Source organism: Nelumbo lutea, chromosome 5 (genome assembly GCF_056320005.1).
Source record: "Nelumbo lutea isolate HS-2025 chromosome 5, American lotus-T2T, whole genome shotgun sequence".
Classification (NCBI taxonomy): domain Eukaryota; kingdom Viridiplantae; phylum Streptophyta; class Magnoliopsida; order Proteales; family Nelumbonaceae; genus Nelumbo; species Nelumbo lutea.
Genome location: NC_142688.1, coordinates 62,521,817 through 62,544,952, shown reverse-complemented (window position 1 = coordinate 62,544,952; position 23,136 = coordinate 62,521,817). Strand labels below are relative to the sequence as shown.

At 41.7% G+C, this 23,136-nt stretch overlaps 1 protein-coding gene and 1 long non-coding RNA gene across 4 annotated transcripts in view; one reads left to right on the top strand and one right to left on the bottom strand.

Annotated features, from left to right (window-relative positions):
• The window catches only part of LOC148852705 (shaggy-related protein kinase kappa), a 44,464-nt gene extending 41,740 nt beyond the window's left edge, over positions 1–2,724 (bottom strand). For 2 of the 3 annotated variants that reach the window (XM_088943631.1, XM_088943633.1), the window contains exon 1: positions 2,462–2,724. The gene's annotated coding sequence lies outside the window, so the exon portion shown is untranslated. The remainder of the gene's footprint in view (positions 1–2,461) is intronic. The other variant, XM_088943632.1, reaches the window with a different exon arrangement.
• Positions 2,725–17,621: 14,897 nt separating this feature from the next.
• LOC148852704 (uncharacterized) lies at positions 17,622–20,085 on the top strand. Its single transcript, XR_016098962.1, has 4 exons — positions 17,622–18,845; positions 18,921–18,973; positions 19,054–19,134; positions 19,216–20,085. It is a non-coding gene; the product is annotated as an uncharacterized LOC148852704 (long non-coding RNA).
• Positions 20,086–23,136: the final 3,051 nt, after the last annotated feature.

Here is a 23,136-nt window from a genome sequence, read left to right as displayed (position 1 = left end):
TATAAACTTTAATTTCAAAATAAACATTTGAAAAAAACTATTATCTAAAATTCAAAAAAATAAACATAAAATGTAAAGTGTATTCAAAAGAAAATTTAAAAATAAAATCAAACATACAAAACATTTTCAAGCATGTAAAACCCACAATTTCTTTTTTTCCTCAATTGCATTACTTCAAATAGCTAATGTGATCTAAAACATCTTGCATTCTTGATTCTACAAGCTGCCCAAGCCCCTCTAGGCAAGCCCAAACAAATCCATGTTAGGGTCTTAAATTCTCAATCCTTACACAAAAATAATTATTTTATAATATAAATTGTCTTTTAAGAAGATATTTTACTAGGATGAATGAATGAACAACATTAAAATCATTTATTTTTGTGTAAGGATTGAGAATTTAAGACCCAAACATGGATTTGTTTGGGCTTGCCTCGAGGGGCTTGGGCAGGCCCAGTCATTAGGTTCAAAAAAGAACAAAAGGTGCAAAAAAATTAAAAAGGTGCACTAGGAAAGCGCCTTTTGAAAGTGCTGCACCTAGGACCTAGGCAAGGCACATACCTTAAAATGTGCCTCGCCTGATGCCTAGGCGTGCCTTTTAAATCACTGATTCCTATCACCAATCAAAAGAGAGAAAGAGCCATCACTTCATTCCATTTACAACTCTGATTAACATTTGTATTAGGGTCCACTGACTCTTCTTCCAGCCACAAAAAAAAAGTTCAAGGATATATTCTAATCGCCTATCATTTAGAACTCTACAAATTGCCTTTATAGTAGTGAAATTAGTGAAAAAATAAATGATACAAAGGGGAAGAGATTTCACTTAGAGAAAATCATAACTGAACAAACAACAAGCTGGAAAAAAAAATGTAAACATTAGCAACCACAATGTCCAGTTTTGTCCCAAAATCTGACCCCAAGCAAACATGTACAGTAGCAGTTACAACATCTGCATCTTTGTCTGGCCTAAACATACAGATATACCATTGCTAAGATGAAGGACACTAACAGATTTCCTACTGAGCCTATAATTTTTTCACTTTCCTTACCTAAAAAGCAGTACCTCAAGAAAAATTCCCATCAAGCTTTAAAATGCCCTTCCACAAAAGCCTCATCACCATGGATTAAACTACTGTACAAGCTTTCTCACTTTTTTCCAATTTAAGTCATTAAAATCCCAACAAGATCAATTCACTGCACTATTTGAAAAATGGCAATTCAGGGAAACAGACCAGCCCACTATCCGATAGCCTATAAGATCTTAACAGGTTTTTTCAATAATAAACAGTAGAATTGTATTAATATCACAATAATGTTATAAGATCCTAACAAGTTCAGTTGATATTTATTATGAATTCTGATAACCTTTCTTAGTTGGTTACTCTGAACTCTAAAGTATCATCTTAGAGCGCTTAATATTCTTTATATTCCTAAACAAGTTGTCCTATTTCTGTGCCCAACCCTTTGATAATGCTTTGTACACACTAGCACACCGGACCATGAAATGAGACTTTTTGCTAATTCTGCAACCGGTTTTTCTGTTTGTAGTTTTTAAACATGTAGAATTTGATACTGCTGAGGCCCCAACAGTGGATCTTTGGGTTGAGCCATACTCCATTGATGTGGGGCTCCTTTTTAGAATGAACTATAAATATTTTATGTATCAAGTTTACTTAGATATATGTCATTCATAATAAATTTGAAGTTTGTTTTACTTACTGTTGAGGCCCCAATTAAACGGCAAAGTTAAATTCTTTCTTTTTTTTTATCTTTCAAATACCACTTACCCTCAAGGAGGAAATAAAATCCTGCTTTTCTGAGAACTGTAACCATTAACTTTAGACACCCTATTGATTTTCTTCCATTGCCAATTTCTCGTCCAATTTCCAAATCTTTGACACATTTAAAAGGAAACGCAATAAATCTCTTAACAGTACCAAACTGGAGATTTTATACATATAAAAAAAAGAAACATGTAACTAATTTAAGTAACGATTCTCTCCCATAACAATTAGATAGCATTTGTCAAGGATAATTAAATTCTTACAGGACCACTTGCAATATATTACATAGCTTGTAACATAAAGTGAGGAATTCTGTCAAACTGCCTGACCTCCCATGTTTACAAATTGCCTATGTTTTTGCACCACCAAACAAGAAATTCCTTTTGACAGCATAACTAAAGCCAGAGAAGCTTTAATTCTTCCAGCAAAAATTTAAACTTACTCGATCAGATTGTTAAGATATTGGTGCATTTTTTCAAAGAAATCACATAACTAGAATTGAAAACAACAATAAATAATTCCATCATTTGGCATTACAGACTGAGACTCATCTATAATTCTCTGGTTCTAATTAGTTTCATAGAAAATAGATAGAGAACAGAAATGTCTTGATCAAAAGACAGCCCTAGATAGTTGAAGATTCAAAGCAGATCCTTCGAAGATCTTGTCTCACCGACCTGGAAAGAGTTAAAGAGAGAATCCGAGAAGAATTGATGCATTGTAGCTTCTCCCCAGATTGTACGACACAGGAAGAAGGATCCAAAGATGTGTGTGTGATGGAGAGAAGGATAGAGCTTTGAGATGGTAATTTGATAGCTATTCACAATCTGTCTCTCTGGCTTCGCCTTTCGATAACTCTGCTGATTGTCTTTCTTCCACCTTTCATGTCGGCCTTTTTTAATTTTATTTTTTATCTTTCTTCCCTCTTTTGAAGTTTGACGTTAGGCTTGACGCCCGACGACGCCGGATTTTGTCTGTTGTTTTGACGCCAGTCACGCCACCATCACTTTCTTTGGATTTACTTCAGTTAAATTCCCACTTTGCCCTTGCTCTTTTTATTAAATGACTATATAGTCCTTTTATCCCCACAAGGGATCGTACTTCCACCAATCAAACCGAACGACTGATCTATGAATGTGTCAACAGTTGGGTGAAATTTTGTTTTAATGTTTCCACCAACAGTTAAGTATTTATTCATGTTCCATTGATGTGGTGCCAACATTTATTCTATCATGTCGGTTTGTATGCATTGGTATTAATAAAAGTTGATCTTGATTTTATGTGTACGTCAATCGTTGGGTGAAATTTCCTTCACCCAACAATTAAGCGTTTATTCACTATTCCGCTAATGTGGCACCTAATGGGCACTAGTTGTTAATAAATGGACCAACCATTTTTCTCAACTTTGACACCAAATCAAGTACAAATCTTTATTTAATAAACGCCTAGGAACCAAACACATACTTTGTCCGATTAACAATTGGGTTAGTTGTGGAATGTGGTTTTTGCTTGTTTCGAATATAACCCTAAAAAATATAGGGGTTTTTACAAGTAAGTCCACCTTAGAAAACGAAATCTCAAGTAGCCCGATATAGCATTCGAAGCCCCCATCGACACCACTTAACAAATTAGTATTTATGGGCGACTCCACCTATCTACACGTCAACGAAAATTTTGGTTGTTTTCCCATTATACCCCTGAATTCAAAAAGAAGAAGAAATTTCTTCGCTCTCCATCTTCCCGAGTTTTTGAATGTTGGAAGGATTCTTAGAGCCCTCTTGTGTTCACCGTTCACTAGCCGTTGAAGACACCCTTCATTCACCAACCATTGGAAGGAAGCTCAAAGCTAGGTTAAGCGGCCATTGGAAGGATTCTTAGAGGCCCCCTGTGTTCAACGGTCATTGAAGGCCCCATTTGTTCATTGGTCTCCTTCATTCTCAGGCTTCGATCGTTGGAGGCCCCCTCCCTTCGTTCACCGTTGGAAGGTAGCTCGAAGCTACTAGGGTTAGCGGCCGTTGGAAGGATTCTTAGAGGCCCCCTGCGCTTAATTGCCATTGAAGGCCCCATTTGTTCATCAGTCCCCTTCATTCCCAGGATTTGACCTTTGGAGGCCCCTGTGTATACCGGTCGGTAGAAGCTTCTCAATTTACCGAACGTTTGAAGTGTTCTGTTCTCTGCCAGTTTGGTTATTGATTTCTGGTATTTGCCCATTGTGAGTGAAGTGGTGAGGGGGGTGGGGGTAATGGTCTCCTTGAAGGACAGAATTGGCTAAGGACGAGCAACCAAATAGAAAGTCGAGGCAGAGAGCATAAAGAGGGAATTGGATGATAGGGTTAACCAATGACTGGATGATTGTCCTCCCCTACGAGAAGGTTCTCTATTTATAGGGAATATCCCGAGATCTTGAAAGGAATGAGCTAGAGGTGCTCATTTTCTATTAGGAAAGGGAATATTGGACTCGTTGTCAGTCATTAAGGGCACTATTGGGGCTTCAACACGTGTCTCTATCCGAGGATTTGCTTCCCTTTCACTCGGAGGTCCTCATAATGCGTGTGTGCTACTACCTCATGCATGTATCACTTAACTGACATGGCAAAGGTGACGTCACCGTTTGGCGGTGATGTCTCATTAGATTTATCGTAGTCCTGCGGTGCACTCTTTAGGTTCATCGCAGGGGGAGGGTTGGTTGTAAACCGGTCACGAGCGTCTATGTAGTACAATACTGTTAGATAGTGTATGCCCTTAGCTCTAATCAGAATGATGTACATTATGACATTTTAATGTAAGTGAATAAAGTACACATTTGATTCATGTTATTATGGTGTGTTTCTATGTAATACCCTTAAACTGGACACATATGAGACTCGTGTTAGTTTAAAATCTTCACAGCCGTTGGATAGATCTAGGGAGATTTATCCTACCAAGGTTGACACTGATGTGCTGCCAAGTTGGTTGGGGGGATTGTCTCAGCTGCCAGGATGAGACTTGAGCTACATGTAGTGTGGGTTTCTTGAAACCTTGAACCGGATCGGAATTCTATTTACTGCCCTGGACCTTGGAGATAGATGGGCCAAACTGGAATGTTAAACCTGACCCTTAGACTCGATTATGATATGATACTGCACTAGGTGTCGGATTGGGCTGTCTTTAATATGCCAATCAGTGAGATCCTTAGAGGGGTCAAAACCTGAGTATGTTGGGATGGTCTGAGAATTCATCTGAGTGGGTGATCATAGTGACATGATCAACCCTTTTGTCGGACAAAGTGAATGATCGGGGATGCACTCTCTCTAATGGAAACCAAAACTGCCGGCAGTCGATTTCAACCGTTGAAATTTGTTTTGCAAAATATATTTATATAGAGATATATTATGGTTTCAAAATGTTTGCAAAAGGTTTTAATTCTCGGGATCTATGTGAATAGAGAGTGCAGCACCGTACCTTGCAGCCGAGGGAGAGGTCCTCTCTTGTCGGGTAGTGTTTGATCATTATGGGCTGAGAGGTTAAGTGTAATACCATTGAGGGTAATACCTGATGGGCTAATCTTGCATCTGCCCATAGTCCTTAGGTTTTTATAAGGTGGCTTAAGAGCCCATGGTGATGGACTCAGGGGTTCACTGTCCCCTACAGTGAATTCGGCCAGGCCTTGTAACAAAGGCTAGGCTGAGCCCATGTGGCTAATGTGTAAATCAATGTTTGGGTCCCATTCCATACAAGGATAACCATCTAGGCAACAGTTAGGAGGATAAGTGAGCAGATGGACTTAATGGGCCTAAAACCCAATTCGAACTAGCTTAATGAGATTAATTAAAAGGGGGTGGTTCTCGGATTTAGATTAGCAGATAGGATAAGGGATTATCCCTATCCACTCAGAGAGTCCAGATCCAAATAATGATTTGGATCAGGAAACTTCTAATTAGATTAGGAGGGTTGATCTTTATCTGCAAATAAGATAAGGGATTATCCTTACCTCTTAAAGAGAGTTTAGATCCAAATACAAGATTTGGATTAGGAAACTCATAATGAGATTATGAGAACGTCTTTTTAATGCTATAAATAAGAGAGCAGGGCAAACCATCAAAACAACAGAAATCATCAGACTGACTGCTGAATTCCAGAGAGAGACAGCACAATTTGACTGCACTGTCTCCTTCTCTCCTACTCTTTCCGCCACACTAGTTCGATCTCCACCTGTGGGAACGATCAAGAAGAGTTTTTGATATTACCTTTTGGTAGAAAAGGTAATCTGAAGTTGTGCTCACTAGCCCTCCATCAGATTCTTGCTAAAGAACCATCCTGCTGATTCTGCTTCATCCTGTATCGTGTCATCTTCGGTGGAAGCAGGTTTTGGATTTTTCCTTGGGCATAAACACCTTCATTGGAGATTATTATTACTTCGTATCAGGTATATCCCTCCACTCCCTTTTGGTTTTAGATCAGGTCTGGTTTAGGTTCAAGATTGATCATTGAAAATGCAGTTTTATAAAATAGGGAATGTGATTCCCACATGGGAGAGATAGAAATTTTTGAAAATTCGCCCAGCCTTCCTATAGGGTTCGGGCCATCCATATGATGGATCTCTCATCCCTTTAGTGGTATTAGAGCCAGATTCAAATCTTGAACCAAAATTAACCAGATCTGGGTCTGCACAAATGGGTAGAAGGCGTTCTACCTGATTTGCGTAGATTAGCGTTTTCTAGGAAATTTGTTCCTAGATTTTGAGCGATTGATCTGAAATTAAATATTTATAAATCTGAATTATATTTAGAATTGTTCTACATATTTTTCTTGATTTTTCGGTTGTTCGTACGGTGGAGACCAAAATCTTTAATGGCACAAGAAATCTGCGCACCTGCTGCTGTTTTTCATTCTTGATCTGTAATTAATTATTTTAATTTTAGACGGAATGTATAGGAATTCGATTTTGATGTAATATTAATAGAAATTAGGTTTTCTATTTTATTTCATTCAAAGTTGAAGCAGAAAGCGCAAGGAGGAGAATTTTGTAGATTAGGGTTCGATCATCTGTGATTTGCAGTTTTGGAAACTACATGCTGCGATCTATCTTTTGTTTTGCAGGGTAGCAGTCCTACAAACAGCCCTCCTACTGATTCTTGATTGTCTTGTATTAGTAATTTAATTTCATATCATGTTCTTGAATTAAAAATCAAACCCTATACCCATTTGAACCAGATTGGACCAAACTAGTTGGACCGAATCTGTGGTTCAATGGGGGCTATTCTCAGCCCTAATTTTTTACTCATGGGTCCAAGAGTTGATGGTTAATTGCAAGATGTAATTCAGCCCACACCTATAAAACCCAATTTTAATATGTTAAAACTGCTTCATGGGCCAATTGCAAGATGAATCTCCCTAAGTAATATTAATCAGTAATATTATGAATTTTTATGGGCTTTAATCATGGGTTTTAAAATTATTTAATTGATTGGATCAATTATGATTTTCCTGCATATGATATATGGATGTGTGATGTGCAACGCTCATGGGCCATAAGTACTTGGCCCATGCTGATTCGATAGTGGCTCTTGTGCACACCATGGCTGAATGCACATCATTGCCGTGGTGTCCTTAAGATCATTAGATGATCTCCCTTTGTGATGGGCCCTACTCCAGCTTCCTCCCCAAGAGAAACCATGTGGAACCCTAGCCGTTTAGGGCCCATCTAAGTCTGGCTTTATGAAAGTTAGTGGGAGCCACTTGGTTTGACCTAAATTAAACTAGGGCGTAATATCTCATTCCCTCCTGAAATATGAGTGCATGTGATAGGGAGATTCATATGATGAACTCTCTAAAGGCCTTCTATCATTAACATGAAGATGGGTCCTTCAGTAATGAGGAAACACCCCATAAAATTGGGTTATCCATTTGCTGCTGGATCTGTTGGATTGTTTCATAAGATGATAGGGGTGTTATAGACTGATGTGGGAGGGGCCTATCCTAAAATGGAAGACTCTCTCACGGTACATTGGAGTTCACAAATATGATGGGTGAGCACTCACTGGACAGAAAGGTTTAACCTACAATGGCAATGAACCTTGTCTGACAAAGGCCAAAGGGAAAGCTCATAAGATGAGTGGATATGATCATTCATAGAAAGGTGGTGGGGTTATGCAGTTGAAACTGTTGGCTCCATGCACCCTATGCGATTTTCCACATTTCTAGAGACATAATTCGCAGTCTCCGTCATTGAGATAGAAGGTAAATCTCATAAATGAATAAATGGAAATGGAACATAGATTAAAAGTCATATCTATGTAGATAACATGAATGAAATAAGGTTGTGGACTAATATTTGTTTTGCCCTTTATCAGAAATGGCAAACGGATAATTCGCTAAATTGTTGGACGACAACAAACTTAAGGGCCCAAACTACGCTGACTAGTATCGTAACCTTATGTTGGTCGTGACGTCCGAGAAATTGGACAATGTAGCTAAAAACCCTACTCCAGAACGTTCGGGTGATAGGGCTTCTAAGGCCCATAGGAGGGACTATCAAGAATGGGAAGAGAAAAATTCCCTTGCCCGCTGCTACATCATAGCCTCCTTAGATAATCCGATACAGCAATAGTTCGATTAGATCGAATTGTCCAAGGATATCTTGAATAGTTTGAGGATGATGTATGAGGAGCATAATCATTCTACTCGTTAGAAAGTCTTGAAACAGTTCATGACTGCGTAGATGTCCAAGAACCAGCAAGTTCATTTTCATTGTCATATGATGATGGGATACATCAATGAACTTGAGGCTCTTGGATCCAGGCTTGATCATGTCACCAAGGTGGATGCCATCCTAAATTTCTTTGCCTCATTCCTTCAATCAGTTCATCATGAACTACAACATGAACAAGCTAAATGTTAGCATCTAGGAACTCAACAATATGTTGTAGAGGACCGAGGAACTGATAAAGAAGGATGAACCCATTGCCATGCTTGTTGAAGCTAGCAAATCGGGCAAGAAGAAGAGAAAGACAAAGAAGAAGCCTCAAAGGAAGGTTAGCAAGACCGAAAGGCAGAGGAAGGACAAAGCATCAGATGCTTGTCACTTTTGCAAGCAGGCCGGCCACTAGAAGAGAAACTGTCCTCGGTACATGGAGACTAAGAAATAAGTTAATTTTGATCCTTTGTCATAGAAACTAATTTGTTTGTAACTTTTGCTTTCTGGTGTATTGACTTCGGGGCTTCAACTCATGCGTGTAACACACTACAGGGGTTCAAGATAAGCAAAAGAGTGAGTGACGGAGAAGTGACGCTCTACTTGGGGACTTCTGCAACAGTTGCAGCTACAACCATAGGAACTGTAGAATTAATTTTCAAAGAAGGAATTATTGTACTGAAAGATTGTCTTTTCATACCAAATTTAAGAAGAAATTTGATTTCTATCTCAAAATTGTGCATGGATGGTTATTCTATCTTATTCAGTAATGTGATTACTATTAAACGAAATAACAAATTTCTCGCATACGGAGAACTTGGGAATGGTCTCTATGTTCTCTGTCATTCTCTAGAAACGAGCCTTACCGAAACTATGCTGGAAATAATACCCAAGAAGTGGACCCGTGATACGGTGAATCCCATGTGCCTGTGGCATTACCGACTTGCCCACATTAATATAGATCATATCACAATGTTGGTAAAGGATGATCCTTTGGATTTTCTAACTGTAGAAGATCTTCCAACCTGTGAACTTTGCCTTCAGGATAAGATGATGAAACGACCATTTAACGGTAAGCTTGAAAGATGTACAAGCACACTTGACCTTATACATACTGATATATGTGGTCCCATGAATGTTAGGACGCATAACCAACACGTTTACTTCATAACATTTACCAATGATTACTCACGGTATGGTTACGTGTACCTAATGAGACACAAGTCTGAATCTTTTGAAAAGTTCATAGAATTCAGACAAGAGGTTGAGAAACAGTTAGGGAGAGAAATAAAGACCCTTCGATCAGATCGAGGTGGCGAGAATCTCTCTGATGAATTCAAGGACTACTTAAAGGACAATGGGATAGTATCACAAATAGCTCCTCCTACTACACCATAAATAAACGGTGTGTCAGAGAAGAGGAACCAGACTTTATACGATATGGTCCGATCACTACTCCCTATGAGCTTTGGACCAGTAAGAAACCAAGTGTGAGACACTTAAAGATTTGGGGTTGTCAGGCACATGTTAAAAATACGAGTACTAACAAATTGGAATCCAAGACCAGTCATTGCCTATTCATAGGCTACCCCAAAGGCTCTGTGGGTTACTTATTCTATGGCATAAGAGAACATAAGGTGTTATGTAATTGAAATGCCCATTTCTTGGAAGATGATTACATCGTGAACAATCATCATCAGAAAGAAGGAATCGATTATGAGAAAACCTTTTCGCCGGTGGCCATGCTTAAATCCATTAGGATCCTGCTAGCTATAATAACGTACCATGATTATGAGATTTGGCAAATGGATGTCAAAACTATGTTCCTGAATAAAGATCTTAGCGAAGATATCTATATGTAGCAACCGCAAGGTTTCATAGCTGTAGGTCAGGAACACATGGTATCCATATATGGACTTAAGCAAGCTTCTAGGAGTTGGAACATCCGTTTTGACTCTGCTGTCAAATCATTTGACTTTGAGCAAAAATCCGAATGAACCCCGTGTCTGCAAGAAAACCAGTGGTGATAAGGTTACGTTCCTGGTTCTGTATGTAGATGACATTCTACACATTGGGAATGATGTAGGAATGTTGACTACGACAAAAGTGTGGTTTTCACAGCAATTCTCCATGAAAGATCTTAGAGAAACCTCTTACAAAATGGGTCTTCGACTCTATAGAGATAGATCGAAGAGAATAATAGGACTATCCCAATCTGCTTACATTGACAAAATAATCAAGAGATATAGCATGGAGAACTCTAAGAAAGGAAATGTTCCTTTCAGGCATGGAGTCACTCTCTCTAAGGGTAAGTCTCCCAAGACACCCGAAGATATTGAGGGCATGAAAGATGTTCCCTATACCTTAGCCGTAGGGAGCATCATGTATGCCATGCTGATGTAGCCAAGTCGGTAATGCCATAGGCACGTGGGATTAATTGTATCACAGACTCTTTTCTTAGGGATTTCACCCAATGTAGTTTCGGTTATGTTAGTTTTTAGAGAAGGATGTAGAACATAGAGACTGTTCTCCAGTTCCCCGTATGCGATGAATCTGTTATTTCTTTTAATAGTAATCATATTACTAAAGGAGACAGAATAACCATCCGCACACAGTTTTGAGACAGAAATCAAAATTCTCCTTAAATTCTATACATAAAGACAATCTTTCAACCCAAGTAGAGCATAACTTCTCCACTCAGCCTTCTGCTTACCCTGACACCCTGTAGTGAGTTACACGCATGAGTTGAAGCCCCGGAGTCAATATACCAGGACGCAGAAGCTACAATAAATTGGTTTCTATAACACAAGATTCGAAATTACCTTTCTTGGATTCCAAGTAGGCAGGAGAATTCCTTTTCTAGTGGCTGGTCTTCTTGTAGAAGTGACAGGCATCCGATGCTTTGTCTTTTTTCTGCTTTTTGGGTTTGGTAGCCTTCTTCTGGGGCTTTCTCTTTGCCTTCCTTTTTTTGCTCAGTTTCCCAGCTTCAACAAGCATGGCAATGGGCTCATCATTTTTAATCAATTCTTCAGCCCTCTACAATATATTGTTGAGTTCCTGCAAGCTAACGTTCAGTTTGTTCATGTTGTAATTCATGATGAATGGATTAAAGGATGGAGGAAAAGAGTTGAGAATAACATCGATCTGTGTTACCAGATCTAGCCCAGATCCAAGAGCCTCCAATTTGTTGATATATCCCATCATCCGAAGACAATGGTCGTGAACTTGTTGGCCCTTGGACATCTGCGCGATAATGAACTGTTTCAAGACCTTCTGTCGAGTAGAACGATTCTACTCCTCATACATTGTCTTGAGACTGTCCAATACATCCTTGGCAAGTTCAATCTGATCGAACTGCCTCTGTATTGGGTTGTCCAAGGAGGCAATGATATAGCAACGAGCAAGAGAGCTTTTCTCCTACCATTCTTGGTATTCTCTTCTCCGGGCCTCAGAAGCCCTATCTCCCAGACAATCCGGGGTAGGATTCTTAGCTACCTTATCCAACCTTTCAGAGGTTAAGACCAGCATAAGGTTCCTATACTAGTCGGCATATTTTGAGCCCTTCATCTTGTTGTCATCAAGCAGCTTTGCAAATTGTTCGTTTGCCATTTTCTGATAAAAGAGCAAACACCAGTCCACAACCTAATTTGATTCATGTTCATTATATAGATATGGATTTTAATCTACGTTCCATTCCCATTTATTCATCTCTGAGATTTCCCTCCTCTCTCAGTGATGGAGATTATGAGTTGTCTCTGGAAATGTGGGAAATCACATAGGGTGCATGGAGCCAACTGTTTCAGCTGCATAACCCCACCACCTTTCTATGAAGGATCATATCCACTCATCATATGAGCTTTCCCTTTGGCCTCTGTCAGACAAGGTTCAGAGCCGTTTTCAAGTAAACCTTTCTATCCAGTGAGTGCTTACCCATCATATTCGTGAACGCCAAGGTACCGTGAGAGAGTTCCCATTTTCTGGTGACACCCCTCCCACATCGGTCTATGACGCCCCTATCATCTTATGAAGCACTCAGATAAGCCCAACAGCAAATGGATAACCCATTTTCTAGTGCATTTCCTCATTACTGAAGGACCCATCCTCATGCTAATAATGGAAAGCTTTTAGAGAGTTCATCATATGAATCTCCCTATCACATGCACTCATATTAGCTGGAGGGAATAGTAAATTATGCCCTAGTTTGTTCTAGGTCAAACCAAAGTGGCTCCCACTGGCTTTCATAAAGCCAGATTTCGATGGGCCCATATCGGCTAGGGTCCCGCACATAACCTCTCCATGAGGTGTGGGGCCCACCATTGAGGGAGGTCATCCAATGACCAAAAGGGACACCATGGCAATGATGTGCATTCAGCCATGGTGTGCGTAAGAGCCACTGTCGATTGAGCATGGGCCAAGCACTTATGGTCCATATACGTAGCATATCACACATCCATACATCACATGCAAGGAGAAATTGATCCAATCGATTAATTATCTGTAAAGCCCATTTGAAGCCCATTTTCAATCCATAATATTAACCATTAATATTATCCATGTATATGGGCCGAATTAGGGTTGATGGGTTCGGCCCATATAGCTTTATCTGCAGAGTGGGCTTTTAGCAGTTTTAACAACTTAAAACTGGCTTTTACAGGTTGGGCCAAATTAAGCATTTAATTAAATATCAATCCTCAGGCCCATTAGTGGGAAAATTATGGCTGACATTCAGCCTTGATCAAACCCTAGATTCTGTCCAAACATTTTGAACTAATCTTGGTTCGAATGGGTCTAGGGTTTGATCTTTAATTAAATTTTTAATTCAAGAAAATAATATGAAATTAAATACTGATAAAAAGAAAATCAAGAATCAGTTAAAGAGGGCTGTTCGCACAATCCATCCTACAAAACAAAAGTTAGATCACAGTTTGCAGTTTCATAAACTATAAATCGCAGATTGCGATTCTCCCATCTGCGAAATCTCCTTCTCTATGCCGCCATATTCGATCCAAAAATAAAAATAAATAAAAATCCTAATTTCTATTAATAATTACATCAGATCGAATACCTATACATTTAGTCTAAAAATAAAATAATTATTTTATAGACCAAATGTAATAAAATAATCCATAAACTACAAAATCGCAAGTTCCTTGCGCAAATCAAGAATTTGATCTCCTCTTGTACGAACAACCCATAAATCAAGAAAATCATAAAGAACAACTCTAAACAATAATCAGATTTATGTAAAAATTAATTTCAGATTATTGGCCCATAAATTTTGGGACAATTCCCAAAACCCTTTATTTGCGCAAATCGGGTAGAATGCCTTCTGCCCATTTGCGCAGGTTCAGATCTGAAACAAATTGGTTCAAGATTTGAACCATGGCTCTAATACCATTGAAGGGATGAGAGATCCATCGTATGGACGCCCAAATCTTGCGGAATAAGGTGGGCGAATTAAAAAAAAAATCTCTCCCTTTCAACTAGGAATCAAATTCCCTATTTAGAAAATCATATTTTCAAGGATTAATCTTGAACCATAAACTGAATCAGATCTGAACAAAAGTAGTAGGAGAGAATTATGCCTGATACGGAGAAGTAATATCTCCCAATGGAGGTGTTCACGCCCAAGGAAGGATCCAAAGACTGCTCCCACTGAAAATGGCGTAGTGTAGGGTGGAGTAGAATTAGTAGTGTTCTTCTCCAAGAACCTATTCCTTCGCAAGAAATAGCAGGATGGCACGTGAGCACAGCTTCCTATCATTCCTTTCACCAAGAACTAATATCAAGATCAAATCTTGACTTCTCCCACTGAACTGGAGATCGAACTAGCAATGTAGGCGGCAAGAAGAAGGAGGCGGCAAGAAAGAATTCTGTAGGGTTGCTTGATTCTTTCTTCTGTGATTTCAACAATAAAGAGGATGTGAATATCTGTGTTCTAAAGGCTGCCGCCCCTTCCTTCTTTTGTAACCCTAAAGGATCAACTCCTAATCCCATTAGGAGTTGCTGATCCAAATTTTATTTGGATCAGACATCCCTTTAGGTGATAAGGATAAATCCTTATCTTATCTACAGGTTAGATCAGCCTTCTTCTAATCTCATTAGGAGGCTTCTAGATCCAAATCACATTTAGATCTGGACTCTCTGAGTGGATATGATTAAGACCCTATTCTATCTGCTAATCCATCTCAGAATTCGCCCCATGTTTAACTAATTAAAATAGCCCAGTTCGAAATGGGTTTTAGGCCCATTAAGGTTATGTGCTCACTTAGTCTTCCTAACTGTTGCCCAGTTGGGCTTCCTTGTATGGCGTGGGACCTAAGCATTGTTCTACACATCAGCCACATGGGTTCAGCCCAACATTTGTTACAAGGCCTGGCCGAATACACTATTATGGACAATGCACCCCCTAAAACCCATCAAATGGGCTCTATGAGCCCAACACTTACCCTAAGTAGTCCCTGGGCCAAGCCACCTTGTAACACCCAAGGACTGTGGGTAGATGCAAGATTAGCCCATTAGGTATTATCTTCACTGGTCTTACACTCAACCTCTCAGCCCGAAATGATCAAACACTGTCCGACAAGAGAGGACATCTCCCTCGGCTGCAAGGAACAGTGTTGCACCCTCTGCTTATATGGGTCCCGGGAATTAAAACATTTTGCAAACATTTTAGAAACCATAATGTATATATACTTTTATATCTCATATAAAAAATATATTTTGCAAGACAAATCTCAACGATTGAAATCGGCTGCTAGCAGTCTTGGTTTCCATCAGAGAGAGTGCATCCCCGATCATTACCTTTGTCCGACAAAGGGATTGATCCTGTCACTATGATCACCCACTCAAATGAATTCTCAGACTGTCCCCAACATACCCAGGTTTTGACCCCCGCTAAGGATCTCATTGATTGGTACATCAAAGATAGCCCAATCCGACACCTAGTGCAGTATCATAATCGAGTCTAGGGGTCGGGTGTAACTTTCCAGTTTTGCCCATTAATCTCCAAGGTCCAAAGCAATACTGGAAATCTGGTCTGGTTCAAAAATTCAATTGATCCTACACTACATGTGCCTAGGGTCTTACCTTGGCAGTTGAGATAGGCCACCCCAACCGACATGGTGGCACATCAGTGTCAGCCTTATCAGGATAGGTCTCTCCAGACCGACCCACTGGCTGTGAACATTCTAAACTAACACGAGTCTCATAAAATGTCTAGTTTAAGGGTATTACATAGAAACATACCAAGGGAACATGAATCAAATACGTACTTTTATTCATTTACAATAAACTCATAATGTACATCATTCTGATTGAAGCTAAGGGCATACAAAACTGTCTAACACACCCATTCCACTGTTATGTTACAACACTGGATCTACGGGAGATTGATGTTAAAAGGTAGCATCGGCGGAGAATGTGCAGACCCATTGACTAAGCCACTAATGCAGAAAGTGATTGAGAAACACGTGGAAAGTCTGAGATTCTGACTTATACCCGATTGGACCTAAGTGCAAGTGAGAGTTGTTAGACAGTGTATGCCCTTAGCTCCAATCGGAATGACGTACATTATGACATTTAATGTAAATGAATAGAGTACATATTTGATTCATGTTATTATGGTGTGTTTCTATGGAATACCCTTAAACTGAACCCATATGAGACTTGTGTTAGTTTAGAATCTTCATAGCCGTTGGATAGATCCGGGGAGATTTATCCTGCCAAGGCTAACACTGATGTGTCGCCAAGTTGGTTGGGGTGGCTTGTCTCAGCTGCTATTGTGAGACTTGAGGTACTTGCAGTGTTGGTTTTCTTGAAACCCTGAACCGGACTAGAATTCCAGTATTGCCCTGGACCTTGGAGATAGATGGGCAAAATTGGAATGTTACACTTGACCCCTAGACTTGATTATAAAACTACACTAGGTGTTGGATTGGGTGGTCTTTGATATGCCAATAAGTGAGATTCTTAGAGGGGGTCAAAACCTAAGTATGCTGGGACAGTCTGAGAATTAATCTAAGTGGGTGATCATAGTGAAATGATCAACTCCTTTGTCGAGCAAAGTGAATGATCGGGGGTGCACTCTCTCTGATGGAAACCAAAATTGCTGATAGTCGATTTCAGCCATTGAAATTTGTTTTGCAAAATATATTTATATAGAGATATACTTATATATATTATGGTTTCAAAATGTTTGCAAAAGGTTTTAATTCCCGGGATCCATGTGAGTAGAGAGTTTAACATTATACCTTGCAGTCGAGGGAGATGTCCTCTCTTCTCGGGCAGTGTTTGATCATTTTGACTTGAGAGGTTAAGTGTAAGACCATTGAGGGTAATACCTGATGGGCTAATCTTGCATCTGCCCACAGTCCTGTCAGGCAGTGTCCTTTTTTCGATTTTATCTGAGAAGTTGACACAGCCGAGTTACTATCAGAAAGGGAGGCAACCTTGGTTGCTAATGGTGGGGAGGGTTTCTGGCCTCTAGTGCATGTGTTTAGGGGTGTGGAGGGCATATTCAATCCTATCCATGGATCTGAACTAATGTGCCTTTGCGGGCGTCCTGACCGTTCCGTTACTTATAAGTGTGAGGAGCCTAAGACCACTAGCTCCAAGTCGTCTACTAGCTATTCGGCATGGGCGCAGTATATATTAAGGAACCCTATGTATTGTTGCACGTTGCAGGATTGCGGTCTCCTTAGGTGTATGGACTGCTATATGAATCTTGTCGGTAGGGAGGTGGTGAAGTAAGTTCCTCGTCTTCTAGAGCACTGGTGTTGTTGTACCCATACTTTTGTGGGCGCATTTGGTGAGTTTACCATTATGGTAGAGGATTTGGTTGCCCTGTTAGGGTTACCGGTTGGGGGTGCCGTGTCTTCTCCGCACCTTTAACATGTTGAGTCTATTCTCACCAATATGAGGTGGCTTTTTGACGAGCTTTTGCGCGAAACTGTGGCTTTTGAAGTTCGGGTCAATCGCACCACTGCCCGTGGTAAGATGCCATTGGAGGCTGGGTGGCGTTTTGGTTTGAATCTCATGGTGGCGCAAACGTTATGGTGCATTGTGCCAATTATCAATGCCACCTTGCTGCCTTTTTCTTGTATATATCCTCTCGGTTCCTTTTTCCTGGGTTGCCTAACTGCGGTTTACGAACGGTCCTTATCCCGCTTGCTGTCTTAACTGCTAGTGGTCATCAGCTGCCATTGGCTTCCATGTTCCTAGGTTACCTGTACGAACAGATGGACGATACTATTCAACAGATAATGGACCCAGGCTGTAGAGGCATGTAAGTTACATTTGCGCTCCTTTTCTTTGGATGTTTTGCTACGAACGCTTCAGTCTTAGCATCACGCCCTTCGCTTGTCTCCTCTTCGAGATGCCATTGCCACTATGAAGGGTGATGAGTTCGAGGAGAAACAACTCGAAGTCTATAGGGGGAAACGCTGGCTTCAGGCTTCCAGGAACGAAGACTTCAAGTTGGATGAGATCAACATGAAGCTGGCATCTCTTGATGGATTCACTTGGCAGCCCTATGCTGAGGCTGTTCAACATGCCCTGCCTTTATGTGTCGGGTTGCCTATTCCGGAGGGTGGTGACCAGCAGTGTGTGCTGGCTGTTGACAATCCTGCCACGGGTGTGGCATGTCTGGTGACATGGTCCGGTGTCATAGCCTATCTTGATCGCACTAGGGAGGCACAATTGGCGGTATACCGTCCAGATAGGGTGATGCGCCAGTTTGGATATGACGATAAGGGCAGGCAATTTTTAAGGTCCTCTGGAGAGGACGTGTTCTGGACCCATCGTGACGACTTGGCTTTCCCCAAATGCACAACATCACAACATTTCCCCTTGCTGGGTTCAAGAGGGCATCGACCTACAAATCCCTCCAATTCGCTTACCTGTGTTCTCTGTTTAGGGGATTTCAGGAGCTCGTGAGGAAGGACCCCCAACCTCGTCACGTAATGTCTCCCCCGGTGGGTCATGTTGCTGATCGGGGAAATATTCCACCATCTACTTCATCGTGTTTGCCACAGAAGGCCGGGGTAAAGCGCGATAGGGGTCATTCAGTATTTGAGCGGGAGAGTAGTCATCCCCGTGTTGCGAAGAGGGTTAGGTCTATGAGGGTCCCGAGATTTGTCCGAGCTCCGGATGTACTGCGCTCGATGGGCCCAGATGTGGCCTTGTCGCAGGCACTTGTTTGTCACGCCAAAGGCAGGCCACCATCTTCAGCATCACCTACTGCGGAGGCGTCTGTACCAGCCGCGGGGTCAACCAAGTTGGTTATAGTGGCACCCTCTGTAAGGGTAGCCTGCGTCCGCTTTTCGAGCGGAAGGATAAAGAGGATGGCTCCTCCCCGACCAAGATGCGGTTCTTCGGAGGACGATCTGGTAATATAGTTGAAAAACTGTTGTTTCCCTTAGTTTTATGTAATATACGCTGATATTGTTAATAATTGTTTGAAGATGTCCTGTCAGCCTAAGAGGCTACTGCAGTTTCTCCTAAAAGGTTAGATTTGGTGAGTATTAATGTTCTCTACAGACATCTATTTTCTAGGCTTGTATTTAGGGAATGAGGTTGTGACTTAAATGTGCGCAGTCATTTGTTTTGAAGCGTGTCGAAGATGAAGAGACGTGGCCTAGCGCAGAAACTTCGGAAACTCCCATTGTGAGTAAGTAGGTATGTGGGAATTTTGTTGATATGTTGCTTTATCACGTTTAGGCTTGTTATACTAACTACTTGTGTGTTGTTTCATCGCAGGCTCCGTTTCATGTAGATATCGCCATTGTGCTTGTTGCTCCTATCATCAGGCATCTAATGGAGGAGTTGAGATCACCGCAACCTCCCGATCAGGACCCTGAGGCTGTTGAGAATGCTGGTTCTGGTGACGCCACTGTAGATGCTGCAGCGCGAGAGGATGGAACTTCAGTAGCTGTGGAGCCGAAGCAGGTGGTTTGAGCCCTCCGTCGAGAGGGTCGGGGTTCCTATGAATGCAGGGGACCAGGCTAAATGTGGGGATGTAGAAGTGGTTGGATCACCGGTGAAAGAGCTGACCTATGAGGAGGAGCTTCTGCAAATACGACAGGAGCTTTCCGAGTTCTATGACAAGAATGACGTTCCCCCTCTAGGTTATGCCATTGTGGATCCTGTTGAAGTTCAGTGTCATCGCTGCTACGACAAATACTCTATATCGCGTTTGGTGACAGAGTTTGCTTCCCTGGTCATACGTGCTGGAAGGTTGCCGTCTACGAAACTTCATCCAATGATTGTCGGGCTTGCCTGAATACGATTGTGATAAGTGGAGAAGGTTAGCAAGGAACCATGCCAAGAATCCAGTTATCAGGACTACATTGCATGAAGTGCAGGACGCGTGGCCATGCATATCTGCTGCTAGCTGTTAGGCTTAAGAATGAGTCAAATAAATGAGTAGGAGTCAAATAAACGAGTGAGGGAAAATCTCACTATTGGTTGCGTCAGTTGCTGTTGACTAGGCTAAAGTATAGGATAGACGGTTGCGTGAGTTTAGGAGAGTTGGTTGAGTGACTTCTTGTATTTAAACCTGGGTTATACAGAACCAGGGCATGGAATTTTCAATAAAATGGTAGGCTATTTTCTTGCCTTAAAAGAAAAGTCTATCAATTGGTATCAAAGCGAGGCTGACGATGGGAAGCCACAAAGAGCGAATAGAGAGTCTGGAGACCAGTGTGGGCAGTTTGCAGGAAAGCTTCAACTGCTTGGAGCTGGGATTTGGCGAGAAGTTGCAACGACTGGAGGCTACAATCAACAATCTCACGGAGGCGGCTGTGATACAACTGGAACCTAAGTTTAACCAAGTCATTGAGCGAAGTGGATCTTCATCAAGTGACCGAGGTCGTGAGCACACAGGAGGAGGCCACCCCATGTTCTCTTCAAAACTTGCAAGACTGGAATTCCCCAGGTTTGCGGGAGAAGATCCAACTGAGTGGCTCAATAAGGACATTGCGGACAGGATCAGAATGTTTAAACCAAAGTCACTCAAAGAGGCCATTAGCCTAGCCAGGATGAGGGATGAACAAATCAGTCGGCAAAAGAAGGTGACTAGGTTCCATGCGGCTACGACTACTGTGATGAGTTCGACTTCGACCAACCCCAAGCCAGCGTTACCGATGAAGCAGTTATCATGGGAAGAGATGCAACGACGACGTGCACAAGGACTTTGCTTCAACTGTGATGAGAAATTTGTCATGGGACACAAGTGTAAGGGTCCACAACTGCTGCTGTTAGAAGGAAACTTGGAGGAGGATGAGGAGGAACCGGAAGGCCTTGAGATTTCGCTGCATTCTCTCACGGGCTGGTCCCCTGCTCGCACCATGAGAGTTGTAGCTAGAGTCAGCTCCCACGATTTAGTTGTGCTCATTGACAGTGGATCGACACACAATTTTATTAATGGTCGGGTCGCGGAGCTACTGTAACTTCTAACAATCCCAACCGAACCTTTTAAGGTGAAGGTGGCCAACGGTGCACCCCTCAAATGTCAAGGGAGGTTCGAGAATGTCAAAGTGTGGCTACAAGGTATCCCATTCACTCTAACTCTTTACTCTTTACCACTAATCGGGTTAGATATGGTGCTAGGGGTCCAATGGCTCGAGCAGCTAGGCACGATCATGTGTGACTGGAAAAGGATGACGATGGATTTCACGTGGAAAGGAAGCCCCCATCACCTAGAAGGAATCAATCATAAGCCGATCCAACATGCCGAACTCAGAGCCATATCAAAGGAAGAAAAACAAGGGAATTCTTTGTTTCCCATGTGCTTATGGATGACTACAGAGGAGGGGGTTCCTATAGAGATGCGGCCATTACTGCAAGAATTTGAGGACGTGTGCCAAGAACCAAAGCAACTACCTCCTTCACGAGAAATTGACCATCGAATCATCCTCAAAGAAGGGATCGAGCTGGTTAATGTACGACCCTATAGGTATGCTCATTTCCAAAAGACCGAGATAGAGAAACAAGTACAAGACATGCTCAACATGGGAATAATCAAGACTAGCACCAACCCCTTTTCTTCACCCGTCTTGTTGGTAAATAAAAAAGATGGGACATGGCAGTTCTGCACAGATTACCGGGCCCTCAATGCCATTACTATCAAAGACAGATTCCCAATCCCAACGGTGGAGGACATGCTAGACAAGCTATATGGAGCAACTTACTTTACTAAGCTCGATCTAATATCGGGTTATCACCAGGTGTGAGTCCACCCCGCGAACACTCACAAGACAACCTTCCGCACGCACAATGGCCATTATGAATACTTGGTCATGCCTTTCGGATTATGCAATGCCCCCTCAACTTTTCAATCCCTGATGAACTCAATCTTTCGGCCATTCTTAAGAAAATTTGTGCTGCTTTTCTTCGACGACATTCTCATCTATAGCTCGGAGTGGGAAACACATCTTATGCATGTTTGAAAAGTTTTCGAAGTGTTGAGACACCATCAATTTTTTGTTAAACTTCGCAAGTGCGCCTTTGGTCAACAAGAGATCGAATACTTGGGTCACATTGTCTCTGTACAAGGGGTGCATGTGGATCCTGGAAAGGTAATAGCTATGATAGAATGCCCTGAACCTACTAATGTGTCTGAACTGTGTGGTTTCCTAGGTCTCACAGGCTACTACCGTAAGTTCATAAGAAACTACGGAATGATAGCCCGGCCTCTCTCCAATCTGCTCAAGAAAGGCTAGTTCGCATGGGGCAAGGAGGCCAAAGAGGCATTTGAAGCCTTAAAACAAGCCATGTCGTCGACCCCAACCTTGGCCATGCCCAACTTCGATGAACCATTTGTCATAGAGACAGATGCATCAGGGGAAGGCATCAGAGCAGTCCTAAGCCAACAAGGGAAGCCCATAGCCTATATGAGCCGAGCCTCAGGAGTTGCAAAGCAGGCTTGGTCCATTTACGCTAAGGAAATGCTAGCCATCGTACAAGCAATCAAAACACTGCGGCCATACCTTCTGGGATGCAAATTCTATATCCAAACAGATCAGCGAAGCCTTAAGTACTTGCTTGAGCAGCGCATCACTACGCCTGAACAACAAAAATGGGTTTCCAAGCTGCTAGGATATGATTATGAAATCTTGTACAAACCAGGGAAAGAGAACTCAGCCGCAGATGCTTTGTCAAGGAGGTTAGAAAGTCCCAACCTCCATACATTATATACTTCTCATGCCTCTCTATGGGACGAGATCAAGAGAGATACGCAACAGCACCCATATATGGTACGGATCGGTCAGCAAGCTACAAACAAACCTGAAACTCCATACAGTTGGCACAACTGGCTGATCTACTATAAGAACAGAGTAGTTGTTCCATCGGATTCTCCAATCATACCAAAACTCCTCCATGAATTCCATGATACTTCCTATGGAGGTCACTCTTAGGTACTGCGGACGTACAAGCGATTGGCACAATAGTTCTATTGGCCGTTTATGCACCAATCAATTCAAAAATATGTCGCCTCTTGTGCAGTGTGCCAGAAAAATAAATCAGAGACCCTCTCCCCATCTGGACTCATGCACCCACTACCCATTCCATGTCAGGTATGGGATGACATAACCATGGACTTCGTGGAGGGACTTCCACCTCACAAGGGAAAAGCACAATCATGGTCGTCGTAGATCGCCTAAGCAAGTTCGCTCATTT